The 13,384-nt window shown below is 41.6% G+C and overlaps 1 protein-coding gene across 2 annotated transcripts in view; it reads right to left on the bottom strand.

Annotated features, from left to right (window-relative positions):
• CTNNAL1 (catenin alpha like 1) overlaps window positions 1-13,384 on the bottom strand; it is a 155,551-nt gene that overhangs the window by 105,780 nt on the left and 36,387 nt on the right. The window contains exon 1 of one of the 2 annotated variants that reach the window (XM_069958156.1): window positions 5,006-5,074. The exons of the other annotated variant lie outside the window; for it this stretch is intronic. The gene's annotated coding sequence lies outside the window, so the exon portion shown is untranslated. Of the gene's footprint in view, window positions 1-5,005; window positions 5,075-13,384 lie in introns of those variants that run through there. 2 annotated transcript variants of the gene reach the window in all.

The raw sequence follows: 13,384 nt of genomic DNA, 5'->3' as shown, positions 1-13,384 counted from the left end.
TGCAGCCATAGCACACACACACACACACACACAGCCTGCTGCAGCCATAACATACACACACACACAGCCTGCTGCAGCCATAACATACACACACAGCCTGCTGCAGCCATAACATACACACACACACAGCCTGCTGCAGCCATAACATACACACACACAGCCTGCTGCAGCCATAACATACACACAGCCTGCTGCAGCCACAGCGCACACACATAACAGCCTGCAGCAGCCTTAACATACACAGTGACAGCCTACTGCAGCCATAGCATGCCTACACACAGCCTGCTGCAGCCATAGCACACACACACACACACACGCACACGCACACAGCCTGCTGCAGCCATAAACACACGCACACATACACACAGCCTGCTGCAGCCATAAGCACAGTGAAGAGTAACATACAATCTTCTCCCAGAGAGAAAACACCACACTGAGTACAGAGGTTACTACTACACTTCTTATGGCTTATCCTCCTCCCCCTCTCTATATTACACAGGATATCTTCATATTACACTGCTGCTCATATACAGAAATTCAGCATCCAGGAAGAGAACAGCACAGATCACCCCGCGCACAATGGACTCTTCCAGCTCAGAAACAAGCTGCCAAATAGTGACTGAATACTTTTCCACGACCACCCTTATGTAATAGGGTCAGTGTCTTATTACTGATATATGGAGGAAACTAAATGTATATGAGAAAGGGTTTTTCATAAATAAGGTATTTAGACTGATAGGACATAAAACATAAAAACTAAATTTTTTTTAAGCTGCAGTCAGAGTCTGTACATTTTTTATAACTCCGACTCCAGCCAAAACTAGCTTCCTAAAGGGAACTGGTACCATCTCTATAAATCATAGAGCAGCAATCATGCCTGTGTCCATTGCTAATCATTTGAAATTGCTATATTTGGTCCAGCTGAAGTGTCAAAGAGGCGGTTTGGCTAGGCACAAATCCCCCCTCCCTCTCATCTTAATGATGTACAGTGCTCAGATCACAGCAAAGAGCCCTGGAGCCCTGTACCGAAACCATATGTCAATTAAATGAGGGCAGTGTCTTTTTTTTTTTTTTTGGGGGGGGGGGGGGGGGGAAGATTTGTACTATGCAAGCTAAATCTGTCATTTCCATTTCTTCCAGAAGTAGAGCCTTACATCTTTGGTATCTGCGCACACAGAGGAGATTCTGCACACCCTAAAAAGCAACAGCAGAAGCATGGAAGCCATGTCAAAGCTGAAGTGAGCCGTCTACACTGCATATGAATCCTTGGGGTGAGATAGACAGCTTTGTAAATAAGCTATTAGCGGTCTCTCCCTCTAAGAAGAATTCCCTTCAACCAGGTGTAGGATAAACATACAACTTTTCTAAAAGAAAAATAATCAGGAAATTATATAAATAGGGCAGAATAGATGGTCTTGTTCTGCTGTCACTTTTTTGTTTTTCTAAAAAGGTAATTGAGCTGGTAACTCTGTGCACCCCGGGCCCTATAGCTGGTAACTCTGTGCACCCCGGGCCCTATAGCTGGTAACTCTGTGCACCCCGGGCCCTATAGCTGGTAACTCTGTGCACCCCGGGCCCTATAGCTGGTAACTCTGTACACCAGTTGTACCCAGGTCCTACAATATGTGCCACAAAGGGCAGCAATCATATAAAAGACACAAAGTAAGTAGTAGATGCTGTTAGTAATTTTCCATTGGTGCTCTTGGGATTCAAGTTATACTTTTCCCTACATAGGAGACAAAATCCAAACCTGCTTCTGCTTAAGCTGTTTGGAGTAAAGAGGCCCTAAAAACTTGCTGTATATTGATCAGTCCTGAATAACTCTTACTAAAGTGTTCTTATGCATTTCATACTAAACTTCTCTAATTAAAATAAGCAATATCCTGGAAAGTCCCAATACAATATTGTCCTTTGATGGTTTTCCATGGTTCTTCATTAAACGGTTAAGTAAAACAGGAATATATTGAGAACCTAGAATCTGCTCTAATAGCAACAAGAACATATCGCTCCAGTGAGTGGAATATTATTCCATCAGTAATGGAAATCAGATGTTGCAGCAAGGGACTGATGTGCTTGAACTAGAAACTGCTACAACTCATTAAAGAACACTTTGAAAACTTAAAAACAGTTACATCACTCCCTGAGCACGACTGCAGCAGAACAAACAGGAATATAGTACAGACCGAGACCACCAACACAACCCAGGTTGGAAAGACAAACCCCACGGCCAAACAGATTTTATTTCAACTAACTCGTCAACAGGGGTACATGCACCTGTACAGACGGAGTTCAATTTCAATACTGTGAGTGAACAGGCCGGTAATTGTGGCATGAAGATATCAAGCAGTGAATGGCATTATTATACTGCGCTCACAGTCAAGTCCAGACCTCAATATTGTTAGGTTTGAGCACTGGAATATGGTTAAGCACTGTTCTATAAAGCCTAAACTGAGTGCTCTACAACATTTATTCATTGCTCTACAACAGTTATTCTAAAATTGCTTTCGCCCCAAGGAAATAAAAAACAGCTATATACCCCAGTGAGAAGCTCTTACCCATCAGTAGGCATAATGTCTTGTCTGCTTTTACTTTCCAGAGATGGAGTAGTTGAAATTAGATTGACCGGCTTAAACTCGAGGAGCAAGTTCTCTGAGGTTAGGTTCGATAATATTTTCATAATAAAATACATGGAATGGGTTTTAGAATTAATACAATCTGGGGGTTACTCACTCGCTGGGATCACCATCTCCTGGGTCTGAGAGAGTTGGCACATCACGAGTTGCAGTCCAGTCAGTGCTGTATGCTTTATACTGATCTCAGTCAGCTTTATTTATCCGTTCAAAGAAAAACACAAGACATAGGCAACACTGCCAATAAAACCTAGGCCGTCTAGCCACTGACTATCACATTACAGCTTCCCTAGCAGACTTTCTGAGCCTACTGCTCAACTTTACCAGGTACACTGGTCTCATCCAGACTTCTTGTCTGCAGCTCCCACAGGCCTAGCACTGCCTTTGTTCTCCCACCCTGGGAGTCTTCACCTGGGAGCCATCACCTGGGAAGCTCTGGAGTCTCTAATAGAGCTCCACCAGGTGTGTTTCAGAGCCTTATCAGCTCTTGGACTGGAGTGGAGTATCTGGACCAGGAGCTCCACCTGAACTCCAATTCCCACTCCTGAGGCACAGAACTGCCTCTTACAGCCCCACCATGCCACAATATAAATTATATATATATATATATATATATATATATATATATATATATATATATATATATATATATATACACACACACACAAACACATACATACATACACACATACATATAAACACACGCAAAAAGGCACTGTGAATGGCTTATAGCCAGCGTCAGATGCACAGCTCCAAGGACCTCGTCTTCCCAAGTTCACCAATAATCCAATGTATAAACCAAACATGCAGCATTTTTTTATTAAATTGTAACTATCATTGTTAAAGCATCTGTGATAAAAAAGAATCATTGGATATCATCTGTTCCGTGCCCCTTGTCTTTCTCTACAATGCTTGGGGTCTATTGACCCAGTCCAGCCCAAAGGGATTTAGACTATTGGGATCCACCATTTTATTCAACGTTTGTTTCTATTAGGGATGAGCGAATTTACAGTAATAAAGCAAAGCACTTTATCTCTACAGTCTGCTTATGAGCCTGCTGCTTTTTAACTTACTGCCGCTCTGTGCCGCTCCTCCCCGAGTGGAGCATATTTGCATCAAAATATGCTCCATTTCCTTCTGTTCCCACGTAATGTAGCCCAAATATTTCCTTTAGCGACCACACCTAACCTTGCAACACCCAAATTAGTAGAGCAGTGAGAAAACTTGCAAATTGTACAGCGGAAATATTGCAGTTATCTATGACATTGTAGTAGAGCAGTGTATGGCTTAAAAGGTACCTAACACTACATTTGAGCAGAATACCTTTTCAAAACATCCACAGCTCAGCACATTAAAGCAAGCATGGTACAGAGCTGGTAGAAGCTCTACAGACTGCATTGTAATAAACTAAGGGTACAAACACACACACCGTATACGCAGCAGATACGCAGCAGATTTGAGGGTGCAGATTTTAAGTTGTGTTCAGTTATTTAGATCTAATCTGCTGCGTATTTGTTGCGTATATGCTGCGTATTTGCTGCGTTTCGCAGCAGTAAATACGCTGCGTATACGATGTGTGTGTTTATACCCTTACAGCGCAGACTTTGGAGCTTCTGGAAGGTCCTTAATACGCTCCCTAAAGGAGGGAGTGCAGAGCCTAAATGGTAAATACCTTTTGAAGGGGTTGTCCTGGGATTAAAACATTTTTACATCGGATGGTGGTATATAGAAAGCTAAACTCACCGGTCCCAATTGCCCTGCTGATGCTCTTATTCCTGTCAGACACTTCCTGTTTACTGAAGATGCATCGCCCCGCCGTAACTGCCCCTTGCTTACTGGATGAGGCAAAACAATGCTTGATCCACCGACATGGATATTAAGAAATGTGGGTCATTACGCTGACCTCCTGCCCAAGTTCCCATGTCTACGGTAATGCAACATGGATGAAGGTACTTCATGTATTTTTTTGCATCAATTTAAAATTGACAATTAGTGCAGAGGCAACAAAAAATAATTTTTAAAAATTATTGTTGTATTAAGACACACCCCTAGTTTAGACAATTAATATCTATCTATCTATCTATCTATATATATATTTTTTTTTTATTTAATGCTTATTAAACTTCCCTGGTGCTCAGACAGGGCCATTTCAACACTCCGCATAACAGTACATTATACCCACAGCTCTGCTGCATGCACAATACACACCCAGCTCTGCTACATCAAAACATACATGCCTGTTACATAAACATACCCAAAGAGAGACACAGAGCTACTACATAAGTATACAGAAACACACCCCTCTGCTACATCCCCACAAACAGCTCTGCTACATACAGTTCTGACACACAAATTGTAACAAATATTGTCCTTACCTACAGTATCTGTATTTTAAATGTACAAGCCTCACTGTCATGTGACTAAAGACTTATGGTCCTGCAGCTCCTATTCTGATGATGATGATGATGATGATCCAGTTCTCAGATGGATCTTCAACAAGTAGGAATCTGGAGGTGGTTCACACAACATCTTGATTCCTCTCCTGCAGGGCACTGATCTCACAGATCAGTGTCCTGCAGGAGAAGGGAAAGGACTGCACAACTCTCAGTTAAAGCACAGTTCACTCAGCAGTTGTGGACAGCTCTAAATCAGCCCATTCCTGGAACAATAGGGGAAACAGTCAGGGCGTCTCATAAATCGTAACATACGGTAAAGTGTACGATGAACACACAGAACAATACAACCAATTGGGTAATACAAACTAAATACAATAAAATGGAAACATGCCTCTAAATTTAACAATTCTACAAAAAAAAAAAATCACTATGACAGTGAGGAGATGTAACTAATCTGGTCCTTGTAAAAGTGTCCTTGTAATAGACAGATACTTTAGAACAAGGTTATTTAGCGGCAGGATATACCGTACATAAGTAGATTAGATATGTGAACATGTGGAGGGTCAGGACAACCTTGAAATGGTAGGGTTATATTAACAGTTGGTGCTCTTTATATACCATCAGGTGGCCCCACTGACTAGGTGCATATCTGTTTTGTTCTACAGCTAGGCATACATTCTGGAATCTATCTTGTCTAGTTTATGCATAAAAATAGTAAATATTTAATAGCAATTATTTAAAACAAAAATACAGCTGTCTGGAATTTAAAGAATAGCAACTTGTCACTCACTTACCAGAAGAAGCATATATCATCACAGGGGGAAAAAACACTGTTTATTGGTGCGTTCACACAGGATCTGCAGCTGATATTCTGCAGCAGATTTCATTTAAATAACTGAACACAGCATCAAATTTGCTGCAGATCCTGTAGGTGTGAACGCACCCAATATTTGTTCCCTTGGTGGATCCTTTTCTCAACGAGAGACCCTTCAAGAGAGAAACTTAAAAGGGGTTGTCCAGCGGAAAAAATTTCTTTCAAATCAACTGGGGTCAGAAAATTATAAAGATTTGTAATTCCCTCTATTTAAAAATCTCAAGTCTTCCCATTCTTATTAGCTACTATATGTCCTGCAGGAAGTGTTTTATTTACATTCAGAAACAGTGCTCTCTGCTGACATCTCTGGCAGAGTCAGGAACTGTCCTGAGCAGGAGAGCTTTTCTATGGGGATTTGCTGCTGCTCAGGACAGTTCCTGACTCTGCCAGAGATGTCAGCAGAGAGCACTGTTTCTGAATGAAAATAAAACACTTCCTGCAGGACATATAGTAGCTTATAAGTATGGGAAGACTTGAGATTTTTAAATAGAAGTAAATTACAAATCTATTTAAAAAAAAAAAATTCGGACACCAGTTGATTTGAAAGAATTTTTTTTCCGCTGGACAACCCCTTTAACAAGCTCCCTTTCACCATCACTTCCGCCCTCTCAATCTTAAATGTCATTAAGCTGCACAGGCACCAGTACTTGAAGTACTCCACTTAAGGTTTAAACCTGTTCTAATCCTACCAATAATCCAAGCTTGTTTTTAATAGGTTTCTATTACACAAATTTGTCTGCAGCACATCCTGACTCAAACCCTGAAAATGCTCACTTCTTGGTCCTCCTCCTCCCTTCTGAGACAGAGTTCACACGATCTCTTTCTCTCCTGTCCAGGAAAGCTATAACACCTCTATGTAACCCTGCCCACCACTGACATCACACCAATCAGTGAGCCCCTGGCCAAGGGGCAGGAAACAAAACAGTGACAGGCTCCTGAGTGGCATAGGGGAAAGGAAACACTGTTGTTTCAACTCTCTTTCTAATCTATTTATGCAGATAGAAATATTTTGTTAACAGTATAATGCAGAAGCAGACTGAGCCAACGATGGGCAGATTACTACAAGACTACACTTTGACAGCTCTAACAGCAGCTTGAGACTCGCCAAGCGTGTCAATCACTGGGGGGAAGTCAATCAAACAGAGGAAGGTGTTGCAGTCCAGGACACACCAACGCCCCAGCTATGCCTCGACACTTTGGTTTGTAACACAAAGCATTTTTCATGGAAACAAGCCACATCTTAACATAACAAAAGGTACCTCTTCTATCTGTTGTCTAATTTCATCAGCAAATTATTAAGCATTTCACTTCTACCTTTAGCGTTTCTTCCAGTTATCTTTTTAGTTCTAAAATTCCTATAGAGGCCTGATAAACCAGTGTGAAAGCTGTGGAAAATATGCTCAGTAATATCTAACATTTGGTAATTTATTTATTGCAGTTTGGTTAAAGGGGTACTCCAGAGGGGGGATTCAAAAACTGGTGTAAGGAAGTTACACAAATTTGTAAATGACTTCTATTGAAAAAACTCCAGCCATTGAGTACTTATTGGCTGCTGTATGTCGTACAGAAATTGGTGTATTCTTTTCAGTCTGACACCGTGCTCCCTGCCGCCACCTCTGTCTGTGACAGGAACTTTCAAGAGCAGTAGCAAATTCACATTGAAAACATCTCCTGTTTTCCAGACTGGAAAGAATACACCATGTCCTGCAGGACATACAGCAGCTAATAGGTACTGGAAGGCTGGAGATTTTTTTTTTAAATAGAAGTAAATAGCATATCACTGGCACTTTCTGACACCAGTTGATTTGAAAGTTCACTGGAGTACCCATTTGAGAATGAGCTTAGCCTCACTAAAATCAGCCTAAATAGACAAACAAATTTAGTCAAATTTTTCATGTATAAATGTAAAAGGTTTATATACTCCTAGAAGATACATGTAGTAGTCGTACAGTGCATAGGTTGTAATGATCACGAGGGCACAGCAGTACAATTTGTAAGGAAAGGTTACACTCTAGAGACTTGCTTGAGGTCATTAGGATTATTTTAGCAACTCATTATAAAACATATCTAAGCAAAACTGTTTGAAAGGCGTCATTAACCAAATCAATTAGCTAAATGGGATAAAATGGGAAATACACATAGGGCGGTACAAAATGGGAAATACACAGGGCGGTAGAATTACATACTCGCTGCGGTCGTTCAGACCGCAGAGAGTATATAGTGTGTGGGAACTGCCAGGACCTGCCGGACTCGCAGCGAGAGTCCGGTCGTGTGAATATACCCCAAGGCCATCTCACACACTAGGGTGAATCTTTGAAAGACTGTCTAGACTTAGCGATTTGCGAATTATCAGCGAATGACCAGTGTTTATTTGAGAACATGTTGGAAGACCATGATGAACAATTTCTCGCTGGTCGCTTGATTGTTAGCAGTGTTTACACAAGCAGATAATCGATAAGATGCGATTGTTATTGCACAGATTTGAACAATAATCCCTCCACCTGATCGGACCATAAGGCCTCATGCATCCGGCAGTATCTGCATTTCATGTCAGAGCTCTCCGTTCTGTATTTCAATACAGCCAAACAGGTCTGTATAAAAAAAATGGGGTTATACAAAAGATTTTATGCAGAATTTTCACTGGTTCTAGGAGAAAACCAAGTCTGAAATTTGTTGTGCATTTCCTAGAAGAGTGCCGTTTGATAAACAAACCTGGACACGAGGCAGAGGTCTGATCTGCTATGCCTGTCTGTGTAACAATGACAGGAATAATGTACTGCAGAACCGATTAGTACATACACAACATATAGTAAACACAGGCCTAAACCCACTGTGTGAACAAGTCCTGAGCCAGGCCGCTCAACTTGGAATACTACCGCAAATAAAAATGATCAGGACACAGTCTTTTCACAAGAATATTTCCTTGTTGCTTTTTCCAATGCAAATACAAAATAGAGTATACAAAACCACAAAAGGATTTTACCACAGTACTCGAAAATTCGAAGAGTCCGGTCTTCACACTACAGCACTGGTAAACTCCACATCTTCCGTGAGACACTCACTCTAATCAGGTAGCAAGTCGGTGACCTCTGGACTCACTATGTTTCAGGGTCCTGCCCCCTTTGTCATGCTTGACAAAGGGGGCGGACCCCGAAACTAAGAATGTCCAGACATCACCGACTTGCTGCCTGATGAGGTACAGACCAGTACACCTGAAAATACACAATCCCCATGTTCCTCATTACAAATCATCTATTAAAAAAAAACAAAAAAACACCACCACAAAACCCACATGGTTTTTAATAAAACACTCAATAAAATTTGTTATTTATGTTACTCTGCCTAAAATTTAGACTGCATAAATAACGCAAAAAATAAACAGTGGCAGAACTGATGAAATGTGATATATAATAAATATATATACATACACATACATACATATACACATACATATATACACACACACACATATATATCTATATCTACACACACATATATACATACAGGGGTAGATTAATTTTACCATAGGCCCCAGGCTCTTCAACAAGCCTGGGCCCCTCCACTTCACTGTAATTATGGCAGCATTAAGGCCCTATTATACCAAAATATGTCAGACAGATTATCTTACAGATTTTTTCAGCCAAAGCCAGGAATGGATTTGTAAGGAGGAGAAATCTCAGTCTTACAGTATGTTTACGACCTGTCAGATAATTTGTCAGACATCATTTGGTGTAATAGGGCCCTTAGTGTGATGTTTATAGTATGGGATAATGTCATGATGCCCTGATTTGTGCAAAACTGAGGTAACAAAAGCAGCGATTGTTTGCAAATCATGGCAGAACTGTAGAGAGGGACAATGCACCACTGAAAGTATAAGTCTGTTTGGGTGGCGATTGCCACCCAGGAGCTCCCGGGCCCACGCTCGAAACGGATTGAAATAAAAAGCAATCAATAAAAGTAAAATGTACCCAAAAATAAATCCATACATCACTCACATGGCTACAAAATAGGAGGTGAGCAGTGCTGAGCATAAACAAATGGGCACAGTGCCCAGGTGAACACTTGTCATTTCTTTTACTGAGCTCCCAGTAAATGGTGCCCAAAAATGGTGTTCAAAATCTCCTCCAAAAAGCTACTAAGCCCTGCTGGGCAATCAAACAGCAATTCACATCCACATATAGGGCAATGCTGTACCCGTCAGAACCTGCTCAACAGTTCTTGAAATGCCTCTCTCTGGTGGCACAAGCTGGACACAAAATATTGGGCATTAAGGCCGCATTCAGATGTTCCGTGTTCTGCATGGAACACGGACGTGGAATGCATGTAACGGACTCCCCCTCCACCCGGGCAGCATCTGTAATTAGATGCTGGAAACAGGGGAACTGTATGCATATGCAGCGCGGCGCTGTCCATACGCAGGTGCATATGCATACAGTTCTATGCAGATTACAGATGCTGCCCAGGCAAAGGTGGAGTCCGTTACGTGCAGAACACGAAACGTGTGAATGCGGCCTTATACGGCAGATTTGTAGAAAACAGCAGTTTTCACTTATCTCTGGAAAACAATAATGTTCCCTATACTTCTTTATAACTGCCTTGAGCAGTGTAGTTTTCAAAAAGGGTGTTTCTTTTATTATTCCTTGTCAGATATCTGCAATTGGAGGTCAGTGCAATATTTTGGGTCAGGCACAGGATAGCTAGGGGGAAAACGTCTGATCTTCTAGGCCACAGTTTTCTTTTCCTTTGTAATTTTAGGCAAAATAGGACTGAAAGAAAAAAAGGATGTGGGGGGGAAACAAAGCAGTAAGGTTTGTTTTGTGCAATTTTTCCATGCTTAGCGATCCTTTATATAGATAATAAACATGAAAACAGTGAATCGCAATAAAAGTTTATGAATCCTATAGCTCAGTATCTGCCTTTCTAGTATATACTTCCCTCAGATAACCAAAGGACACTGCTATCCATACAGAACATAAAACATTCACTTTATGTTCTCTAAAATGGGAACAAATTTGGAACCAAGATAATTGTTCCATTATATTATATTATTACACTGAATTTCTTTGGCAAAAAAAAAAAGTTATGTTTTAAAGTGAAGAGGCATGTTCTGCATGACATGACTATGGGAGGCAGGAAACTAGTTGGTACCAATCTAATTTTATTAGTCCATACACTCAGTGCATATCAAGCCAAATGACACCATGCATAGCACACAGCAGCAGATCAATTAAATGATAACATGCCTACAGAAGGCACACAATACATTATCCTCATTAATACAGATGTAAATCACTCATCTGAAGAAATGTAATAACGGTGATACTTCATTTGCTCTAAAACACCTATTGTTTATGGTAAGGACCAATTCACACATCCGTAGTGCTGTCTGCAGCCATGGACCTGCAGTTACAGACAGCACTACCATGGTGTATGAGCCATTGTGTATGTCATAATGCACAATGGCTTGTCATTTTTTTATTTTTGCTGTACGGATGACAGCCTCAACAAGGATCCGCAACACCTACGGATGTGTGTGTATGGGACCATAGAAATGAATGGGTCCTTATGCTGTCCGCAAATGAGGACAGAATAAATAAGTGTGTGAAAGGGGGCCTAAGGACACAAAATTATGTGCACAAAGCTCAAAATCAAACCTCTGCAGATGCCTGGGGAGGTTGACCCTGTGCAATGTTTAAGCAAGATAGGTCGCAACGACATATGTGTAAAGGAGAGAGGATGCAAATGTAGACAGAGGGCGTCGATATGGTATGCTGGGGGCGGCAACCGGCGGTGAGAGAGGCGATGCAGGGCCAGGCATGTGACTGCCATGGGGCGGGGGTGGCGTGAGGAAGACACACCACAGAGGCAGCAAGGTACTGGCAACGTCACTGCAGATGCGCCCTTTGGGGAGAACAGTGGTGCATGCGCAGTGACAGCTTACACAGTACCGTCGGCCGGGGTGGGCGGCCAAACAAGAATCTAGGGGGAGCGGAGAGCACCACCACATAGGCGGTACTGGCCTAGGGCTGAGGGATTTTTGCCCTCAGCAAAGCAGCACCAGCATTTTTAAACACATCACCAGAAAGGACTTGACTGCAGCTACACAAAAGGTATAAATAGTTAGGGGGGGGTTACAAAGTGGGTACAGAGTCACTGTAGGCCAAGGTTGAAAGATTGCGGCTTTATGTGAAAAGTAAGCACTTAGACCCCGTCCAAACAAAACATGACATGCCAAAAGTTGTTTTTTTGTGACAGTACCCCTTGTCAAGCTTGACAAAGAGAGGAGTCTCCCAAATTGTTGCAGAACAAGCAGCCTCCATGGACTGCCTCATGTGAAGCTCATTGTGACATTGCACATAACTCGGATTGCATCCTAAAGCATGGACTATTACACTATTGGGTGACTATATTACCACTGTATGAACTTTTGGATATTCTATTAAATAAAATACAAAACTAAAAGGTATCTGTGTTATTTGTAATATTGGACTTTGGTCTAGGATTAACAAACTCCTAGGATACACTTCTGGCTGAGTGTGAAACGTGGGCAGTTTATGTTACTTGTTGGATTTAAAGGAGAAGTCCGGTGAAAATTTTTATTTTAGTATTGTACTGCCCCCCCAAAAGTTATACAAATCACCAATATACACTTATTACGGGAAATGCTTATAAAGTGCTTTATCCCTTTATTACTGCATCAAGGCTTCACTTCCTGGATAAAATAGTGATGTCACGACCAGACTCCCAGAGCTGTGTGGTCTGTGGCTGCTGGAGAGGATGATGGCAGGGGGATGCTCAGTGTCCCTCTCCAGTGCCCTGTGTCCCTCAGTGTCCCCCTGCCATCATCCTCTCCAGCAGACACAGTCCGCACAGCTCTGGGAGTCGGGACGTGACATCACCATTTTATCTAGGAAGTGAAGCCTTGATACAGTAGTAAGTGCAGGGAAAAAAACAGCACTTTATAAGCATTTCCCATAATAAGTGTATATCAGTAATTTGTACCACTTTCGGGGGGGCAATACAATACTTAAAAAAAAAAAAAAAAAAGTTTGCCGGACTTCTTCTTTAAGTTTTCCATTTGCCCCAAAGAACCTCACAAAATATTCATTTGACATCATTAGACATGTCAAAAGTTATTGCTCTCAGGAGAGATTGTAAGAGCCGTGCCAGTTACTCTCAGACCGTATCTCCATTACAGCTGAGCTTATCAATAGATGGAGCTTCCTCTCCCCGGCTATATCTCCTCATCCCAGAGGGTGGAATCAACTTGTCAAAAGTTATATTTTGTGACAGAAACTCTTTAACATTAAAAGCATCTGCCAAAACATCTCCAATCCATTTAGCAATGTACTCCAAAACAGGGCTGTGAAGTCGGTAAGCCGCAACTCCGATTCCAATTTTATCAGCACCGACACAGACTCCCGACTCCTGCTCCTTCATAAATGCCAGTCATATACCAGGGGAGTTAGTTATCACACTGGCTC

This window comes from Dendropsophus ebraccatus, chromosome 2, assembly GCF_027789765.1.
Source record: "Dendropsophus ebraccatus isolate aDenEbr1 chromosome 2, aDenEbr1.pat, whole genome shotgun sequence".
Classification (NCBI taxonomy): Eukaryota; Metazoa; Chordata; class Amphibia; order Anura; family Hylidae; genus Dendropsophus; species Dendropsophus ebraccatus.
The sequence above is the reverse complement of the archived record's forward strand: the minus strand, read 5'-3'. Positions and strand labels throughout refer to the sequence as shown.